Source organism: Quercus lobata, chromosome 3 (assembly GCF_001633185.2).
Source record: "Quercus lobata isolate SW786 chromosome 3, ValleyOak3.0 Primary Assembly, whole genome shotgun sequence".
NCBI classification, from domain to species: domain Eukaryota; kingdom Viridiplantae; phylum Streptophyta; class Magnoliopsida; order Fagales; family Fagaceae; genus Quercus; species Quercus lobata.
The window spans coordinates 70,880,236-70,889,609 of NC_044906.1; positions in this window are offsets into that span (position 1 = coordinate 70,880,236).

Here is a 9,374-nt window from a genome sequence, read left to right on the forward strand (position 1 = left end):
TTTTAATGAGAGATTTTTTGAGGCTTAGTCCATAGAGCGGAGGCTTGGGTTGATAGGCTACTGTGAATTCTATACGCAAGATATAGAAATCGTTGTTTTGGTGATTAGGGTTTTTCTTGATTTTTTTTTTTCCTAAGAGAAAAAAACTGTACTGCCGTATTTTGTATTTTTCCTTGATAATAGTGAAATCTTTGCAACTTTGTGGACGTAGGTAAATTACCGAATCACGTAAATACTGTCTTGTGCGTGTGATTATTTTTATTTTTTTTTTTGACGTGTGTTTTCTCTATTTTGTTTCTCACAGGTTTGAGAATTTCGTGTTAATTTCCTACGCAGTGTGTGCTCACTTTCTTTTGTACACACTTTCTTTTATCAGTCTCTTTGGTATCTCTTTTTGTCTTTGATGAATAGTCTGTGTGCGTCTTTGTGGATTAATTTATACATAAAAACAAAACAAAGAATAAGAAGTAGTAGTAATCTAATCCATCTACGTAACACACAGTTAATTAATTATCTGTTTCATCTTGCATGCATGCATGCCATTTCTGGTCTACAATGACAATAACAAATATGCTAGTCCAAATATACTAATCCAACAAATCATTTCTTTGATTCTGATGTTCCGATCGATATACTGTAAAATGTAAATCACTAACGTGTTGTAGGGAGTACAGCTGTGCCGCGCACTATCCTATAATTCCCTACGTATCCAGAAGATTCCAATATCTTGGTTTAGTTATATATGTACGGATAACGCCAAAATTCTCATTACAATGGATTTCGCACAGTTACTACAACTTTCACTCTTTTCCCAAATTCTCTCCTCCTCCATGGGTGACCACGATGACTGTGTTACTCATCCCTATTACTATGTGTCTCTCGTGATTGCCACTTTGATCGGTGCTCTTACCTCCTACATGTTTACGATAATGTACCATCCTGATCCAGCCTTAACTGCCGCCTCCGCTTCCGCTAATAATGCCGAAGCAAACAGCGCTCCTAATACTGGCGGCGGTCATAATACTGGTTCGGGCTCCGGTGGCCATGCTACTTCAGCCTCCGGTCAAAACTCCGACTCTATTGCTGTCCAAGCTGCTGCGGGCTCCGGTCTAAACTCCGATCATTCCACCGGCCATGTTTTGGGCCCCGGTAGAAGCTCCGGTGGACGCTCCAATGCTGCTTTGGGCTCCGGTAGAAGCTCCGATGCTACTTTGAGCTTCTACTCCGTTAGAAGCTCCGTTGCTACTTTGGGGTCCGGTAGAAGCTCCGATGCTGCTTTCAGCTTCGGTCAAAATTCCGATTTTATTACTATCCATGGAGCTGCGGGCTCCGGTCCAAACTCTGAACGTTCTACCGGCCATGCTTTGGGCTCCGATGGACCCTCCGATCCTACCACCGATCATGCTGCTTTGGTCGCAGGTACAGACTCCGGTTGCCATGCAACTTTGGACTCCGGTCCAAGCTCCGGTCCAACCACTGCCATTGCTGCATCGGGCTCCGGTCCAAGCTCCAGCCCTACCACTGACCATGATGCTTCGTGCAACACTCCTACTCGCCAAGCTGCTTTCAGCAAAGATCCAACTGCTGCTTTATTCAACGCTACTTTCTTCAATGCTGTTCCATTATCATCGGATTCTGATGATGAAGCGCATTGAGTTCAGTGGTGCTTGGCTCTGTTAAGCAATTACACCGTAGATTTTTTTTTTTTTTCATTTCAAATAATGAGATCTATCATGTCCGAAATTGTATCAAGATTGATATCGGTAATCTGATAGCCAAATATATTGTTCATGATTTCACTTGGAATTTCGCCATGGATTACTTCATCTTTCAGCTTTTGTGTGATAATTGTGAAGAATGATAAGTACAGTGATACGTATAGTAGGGACTCTGATAAGGACTCAAAAGTAGTGATAAGTGCGTTTACGTTGGCTCAATTGCCAGCTGGTAGATGAAGGGATAAAAAGAAGATAGATGGTTAGAATTGGTGACATAAGCTTTCTTGCAATGTCACCGTACACGTGACTTACTCTATCGTTGGTTTAAATCCATTAATGCTAAGAGCAAATTCAAATATAAGATGGGGAATGGGTGGTCCTCGAAAATTTTTAGAATCCAAAAAGTTTTCAATTTTTTTTAAAGAATATGAAATACGTCTTGAGATCCTAAGATCATTTTCTCTCAACCCTGAACTTATCGTCTCCAAAAAGTAGCGAGGCATGGGAACAAAAAACAAAAAATAACTGTATCTCTACCTTTCAATAGCAACCATCATATAAGGATTGAAGAAAAAAGGAAAATGTAATCGAATTCAAAGAATGAAATTGATACGCTTAATGTTTTAAAGTCACAATCTTTTGCCCTTTTTATTTTATTTTATTTTTTTGCGTTCTTTTCTAGAAATGTGGCAAATTTTTAAGTGGAGTTTTGCCCTACATGTCCCAGCATCCTTAATTGTAGGGCCTTACTTTCTCTTAACTTCTGCTTTTACATATATAGTATTAGATTAGATATTAATTTGAAATCACGTGAATAAACTACTGGTTTTCCGTCATTCTTTGGACAATATTCTCCCCCCTCCTTGCAATAGGATTTCAGAAAGAGCAATTAAGAATTGTGATTGAATGATTAAATTTATTAGTTCCTAACAATTTGCGATTTTTAGAAAAGTGGTAATTTATTTATAGTATCAAGGCAGATGAAATTATGTATGAAGTATCTTAAATTTAAAGTCACACCATTGCCTGAAGGAAAAATGTTATACAGGTCTTGCGTAATGAACTTTTTCTTCTTTGGATTACCAAAGCATGATTGAAAAGAAATAATATTCATGATGGCTTATATGGTCTCAAAAGATAAATAAATTCATGATGGCTTATAACTACCTAAAAAGTATATCTTGGTACACAGTCTCAAGAGATGAGATTAAAAGGCTTAATTATATTATAAATTTCAATACCAGAAGACTTGAGAAAATAACTTGAAAAAAATTAGCAAGGGGTAGAATCTTTCCAAACTTAGAATTTAAAAGTTTAGGGAATTGGAGATAGAAAGCTCTAGTATGGATTTAGGAACTAATTTATGTGGGAAAAAAAATCATACCATATGAACACTATTTAAGAATTTTATCAAACTCTTGTGAGAAGCCAATAGCAAATCCGAAAAAGACTTCCAGTTTGACTTCTTTCAAACTTAGGTTTATTTGCCTCCATCTAAAACAACCTTTCTAACAAAGAATGCTTAAAATCACTAAAATGAGACAACATACACTATATATTGATTACTATCTTAGGCATTAAACTAATTAGTGCTTTCAAAATCAAAAACTTAGCAGTCTCAATTTTCGAAAGAGAAACAAATACTTATCCCAATGAAGACAAACAAATAATAATCACCCTAATGTTAGTTAATTATTTTTGGGTTCGATTTGTTGTTATATTTCAAACTTAACCCCACACCCTCAGTACAACCAAACCCATGAAATTTATTCTACAATTTGACATCCAATTCTCTTTTGATAGCATCTAGAGATTCATTGTATATTAATAATTGATGAAATTTTTTAAATAATAATAATTTATATCAATACTTGCAAGCTCCTCCAACAAAATCACCGAGCAAGTCCAATTGCTTCCACTAATAGTACTGAATAGAGCCTAAAAAACTGTACAGAAACACATAAAAGAACTAAATAAAATTTATAAGCCAACAAATAACCAAAAAAAAAAGAAAAAGGAAAAAAGAAAAAAAACTCTATCTCTACCTTTCAACAGCAACCATCATAAAAGGATTGAAGAAAAAAGAATTAAAAGTAAAATACAATAATAGGTAGTCAGTTGAATGAATTAAACCCTAAAAAAAAAGGTGTGTACGCAACATGTATTCCTCCTCCTCATTCATAAATGGATTTCTTTTACGTCCACGTTCAATTAATTACATGACCTAGCCAGTAGTAAGAATTATTTCTAATAGTACTGAATGGACAATCACTTTTAAGTGAAAGCATTAACACCACTCACAATTTTACATGAAATTTATATCAATACCTATAAGCTCCTTTAGCAAACTCACCGAGCAAGTCCAATTGCTTCCACTAACAGTACTGAATAGAGCCTACAAAACTATATAGAAACACATAAAAGAAATGAATACAATTTATAAGCCAACAAATAACCAAAAAAAAAAAAAGGGTTTCTAAACCTTAGTAAATTAGGATTTCTAAGCGTGATGTGCTGCACCCAAAAATACAAATTGAAATTGTATTCAATTTTAAATGAATTTGTCATAGTTGTATTTAAGCTATGGCTCAAGCAATAAGAGTTAATAACTTTAGATGAATTTGTCATAGTTGTATTTAAGTTGTGGCTCAAGCAATAAGAGGCAGCAAATATTACTTCATAAAAACTAATCTCTTCTTGTCTAATAATTTTAAGGAGGGTTGTCGCCTTGAATTCAACTAAATTCTCTCAATTCCATCGGTCACAGCATAGACCATGTTGGCATGAAAAGAAACAAAAAATAATCCAAACAACAATAAAGGACTTTCATAGAACAGACATTAATTTTTTTACCAAGCCTATGATCTTCATTGATTTCAATTTCATTAATTTAAACTAAAGTTATACCAATAGCCATTGATAATCAATTTAAAAATTGCATCACCCTCTTTGCAAAGTGTTACTATTCTCATTTGCTAAAGCCTAAAATGCAAATAACATTCATAAAACCCCAAAAATTGCTTAAGATTAGAGACATGGTTAGGCAGTTTCTTTGTTATGAGATATGGGATGGCAGAAACATTTTCTTATGGCAGAATAGATGCATCCAGAAGGGGTTTTGATCCAAGATTATGGGAGTAGAGTGTCAATTTGATCTCCATTAAAAAAGAAAAAAAGTTGAAAAGTAATTATGAACATTAAGATTACTCAAATGTCTCAAAAGTAATTAGGTGTAAGTTAAAATCTCCAAAGTATTAAGAAATTGAATTGGATAAGGTACCTCTTCATATAGACAATAAAGTAAAGCACATGATCATGTTTCTAAAAGGACTCCTTACACCTCGAATCATAAAAAAATGAAAATTTATATCACATTCGATCTACTGGTTCCATTGAAGTCCAAAATATTAAGGCTTAAAGTTAGTAGCAAAATAACTTACATGCATGCTATGGAAATCCATAGTGGGATGTAGATGAGTGAGATTATTCATATTGAAATTTGACTGTAATTGGTAAAAAATCTAATAGCCCAAGAGGATTTAACCATGTGCCAAAAGGGTAACTTCGGTTCCACACTCAAAAAAATTAGTTAGCTGTCATGTTTCAAAACAATGTTGAAAAGTAGCATCTCGAGTGTCTAAAACTCGAGTTCCAAGAAAAAAAATCGAGTTTTTAAGTCTCGATTTGTAAGCGGGATGGGTCTTATGTGGAAAAAATCCACGTGGAGATCGAGTTTTAAAAACTCGAGTTCCATAAATTGCAGGAAAACGCCGCTATAGGGCTCCCTGAACCTAGTGCGGGGTGATCATACTCATAAAAAACTTTTTGCAGGAAAACCCTGCTATAGGGATTCAAAACGTCACTATAGGGATTAAAAATGCCATTATAGGGCTCCCTGAAGTGTGGGGTGATCATATAAATTTTTTTTTTAGGGAAACGCTGCTATAGGGCCTTAAAACGTCACTATAGGACTTAAAAACGCCACTATAGGAACTCGAGTTTCTAAAACTCGAGATCTATGTAGCAGTTTTTAGCCAACTCAGTAATTCACAACAACTACAAAGCGAGTTTATAAAACTCGATTTTTAATTGAATCTCGAGTTTTTAAAACTCAAGATGTTACTTTTCTTAAAACTTTGAAATGGTTCCTAACTTACTACTTTGAATCTCTATTAACAGCTATTCTGCACATTCCCTCCCAACTGTAGTGTTCCTTTTTAATATATCCTAGAACTTATTAAGAACACCGGCTATCCAATAAGTTTTTCATTGAACTTTAACCCAACATGAGATCAAAACTCCAACAATGCTTGCAAATCAAGAGGCACAAAACCAAAGTCTTCTGAGTTTGATTTATAGAACCAAAATCAACAAAATTAAATCTTAGTACAAACCATAACAGAGCAAAAAATAACAAAAGTAAATCTCGACACACAATCCATTACATAACCATAAAACCAAAATTAAACTCGCATAATGACCCCTTTCAAAGTGCAGTTTACATTTCACAATTACAATTTAAAATTTTAATCATAAAACCAAAATTGAACATGCATAAAGACCCCTTTCAAATTGCAGTACATTTCACAATTACAATTTAAAAATTTTAAGAAATTTTCACCCTAAATTTAGGTACTAAGTAATCAGAGATAATCATTTAAAAAAAAAGCTTCATATGTCACACAACTATAAGCTACTACAAACTTATGCCATTGCAACTAATGAATTTTGACAATCAACTCAAGTAGAAATGAAATCATAGAAAGATGCTAATACTAAATGCAATAAGAGAGCAATTAACTAACAACACAAATGTACATCAAAATTGAATCTCACATCAAATATTCATTTTTAAATTGCTACACTTGCCATTTAGGTAGTATTTATTAAAAACTACTTAAACCTTGAATTAATACCCAGTCCGAACCGGATAGAAAATTCATTTCAGAATAACCTCTGATTGAATCCCTTCTTAATGCCAACCTCTCATGAATTCCCTCCCAGAGACTGGAGTTGATCAATGGATGCTGCTCCACCCTTAGTTACTGGACCTATTCCTATCTATTTTAGGCCATTCAAATATTTTAGTTTATTGGAAAAAAAGAAAAGAAAAAGAAATTGTATTGGTAAAGAACCTGTGATTGGGTACAAGTATCTTCAGAGGGAGATTTCTACATTGTAGAAGATGAACAGTTTGCTGTGAGGCAACACTATTTCAATCTCTTTTACCAAAAAACAATAATCCTAAACAAAATCAAATCTAATCGGCCAAATACCCAAAACAAAATCAATTCTAACCCAAAGACCTTAGTTCAAACAAAATCTAACCCATATAATCATGAACTGATATCGAAAAACCAATAGTTAGAAAACAATAGTTTATATATTTGCACATGAATCTATAACTATATCTATATATATATATATATAATCTAAGAATATAAAAGCATACGATTGATGTCAAGCATATAATTCCATAGATATATTAGAATCATAACAAAGATTCTAGTGCTTCAACTATTATATGATAAAACAAAGCAGTTATGTTTTATCTCAATAAACCTAGAAATTTCATTGGCTGTGTGCACCTGTAACCATAGCTTTTACGAATCAAAGGATGAAGTGAGTGCAAGCAGTGGCGGCTCTAGGAATTTTGTCCAGGGTATTCCTTAAGAAACATAAATTACACAATCTTATTTCCTTTTAGCCTTTAGGTAATTAGGTTTGATTCAATGTTATTAATTCCGTTTTGTTCTGGTCGGAATAGCCAGAAAATACCTTGTCAGTAAACAAACCGGAACAGGTACCCACCATATTCCACTTTTAAATTTTTTTGGGTCATTCTAGTCTATTTTGGGTGTTTTGGGGCGTTTCAGTAAATACTGGCTGAAATTCAAGATTTGGTCGGCATGAAATTTGTGCTTAAAAAAAAAAAAAAATTGTTCTTAAAACCAAAACAAATTTGCATTCTGTACACCAAAAAACCTTAAAAGAAAAAAAAAAAAAATAAAAAGAAAAGAAATGAACAAAGGTACCTGTATAGCTAAAAAAAATCGTATTGAAAAATTTGAAATTCAAAACTTGAGAAGAGACACTACCTTACTGGTACTGGTAGAAGAGACAGAAGTTACAAACAAGGAGGAAGACAAAATGTAGATGTACAAGTCTAGATGAAGATGTAATAAAATTTAAAACGTAGATGTAAAAGTGTCTAAAAACCGCTTATTTTGCTAAAATTGAATTTTTTTTTTTGTTGAAAATACTGTAGAAAAAGGTAAAAGTTTGCTGAAATAGTACAGTTGGGGCCATGAATAGTACTAAAAAGTGTAGTAAGGCCCATGAATAGTAACAAAAATAAGCTGGCTAAAAATAATTTATCAAAACACACACGAAGCATGCATTTGGATTGAAATGAAAAATTAAAATTATTTGATCATTCAGCTTATATTTGCTACTATTTATGGGTCCCACTGCACTTTTTGGTACTATTTATGGGCCCCATTGTACTATTTCAACTAACTTATACTTTTATTTACAGTACTTTCATCAATAAGTTTTCAGTTTCAGTAAAATAAGTGGTATCCAAACAGATTGAAGTGTAGAAATTGAGGAGACAAAAGACGTGTGTAGTTAAGAATAAACAAGAGAAAAAAAAATTAAAAATGAGAAATAATATATGTATATTGAGGAAAAATAATAATAAAAGGTTGGAAATTGTGTTGTATTGGGTAATGTGCTTAGTCAAGGAATCAAGCCACTACCCAACCTTTAGTAGTATATATATATATATATATATATTTTTTTTTTTTTTCAGATTTTAGTTCAATTTTTTTTTTTTTGAGTTTTTCCTTTTTGTTTGAAAAACCCCAATATATTGTTAAGTTGCTCAAATTATGGAATTTAATTTTATTGGTATAAAAAAAATTCAAGGTGGTCCCAAAATTTTTTTTAAAGGTAAATAAATATAAAATTTTAAATTATTATATATAAATTTTTTTTTCCAGGTCAAGGTGATCCTGACCTGGTCCTGGGACCACCCTGGCCATAATGTGGCACCGCCACTAAGTACAAGGGTGTTACCAAGGCCTTCATCCTCAAAGTTTGACACTCAATCTTATTAAGGGTGAAGGAGTGGATGAATTTTCAGTAGTGTTTTTTTATTGTTCAAAAGATAATTGTTGAGATAATTTTATGGATTGAGATAAGAATTGTGGTAACATTTACTTATTCGTTTTATTTTTATTTTTTTGATAAAGGTAATTGAAGTATTTGAATTCAAATAGATAACAAATACAAACAGGAATTAGATATTTAAATACCAACTAGCCTCTGAGCAAGCGCTCACATGCATGCTCAGAAGCTAGTATTCCGTAATTATTATCCATTTTTGCCAATTTTGTTTATGCAGTAATCAACATGTTATTGATTGGAAGATGATGCTATAATTTAGTATTAACCTTTAGGGGAAGGAGAAAAAAGAACATTTGAATAAATCTTATAAATAGTGCATATGTTGAAAATGCATAATGAAATTGTAACAATAAAACTACTTACAAAATACATGTGATGACCTTTACAAAAGCTATTTTGAAGAAGTCGATGGATCAATGTAGAAAAGTGAGATATTTACATCAGGTAAAACTGTAAAATAATTCA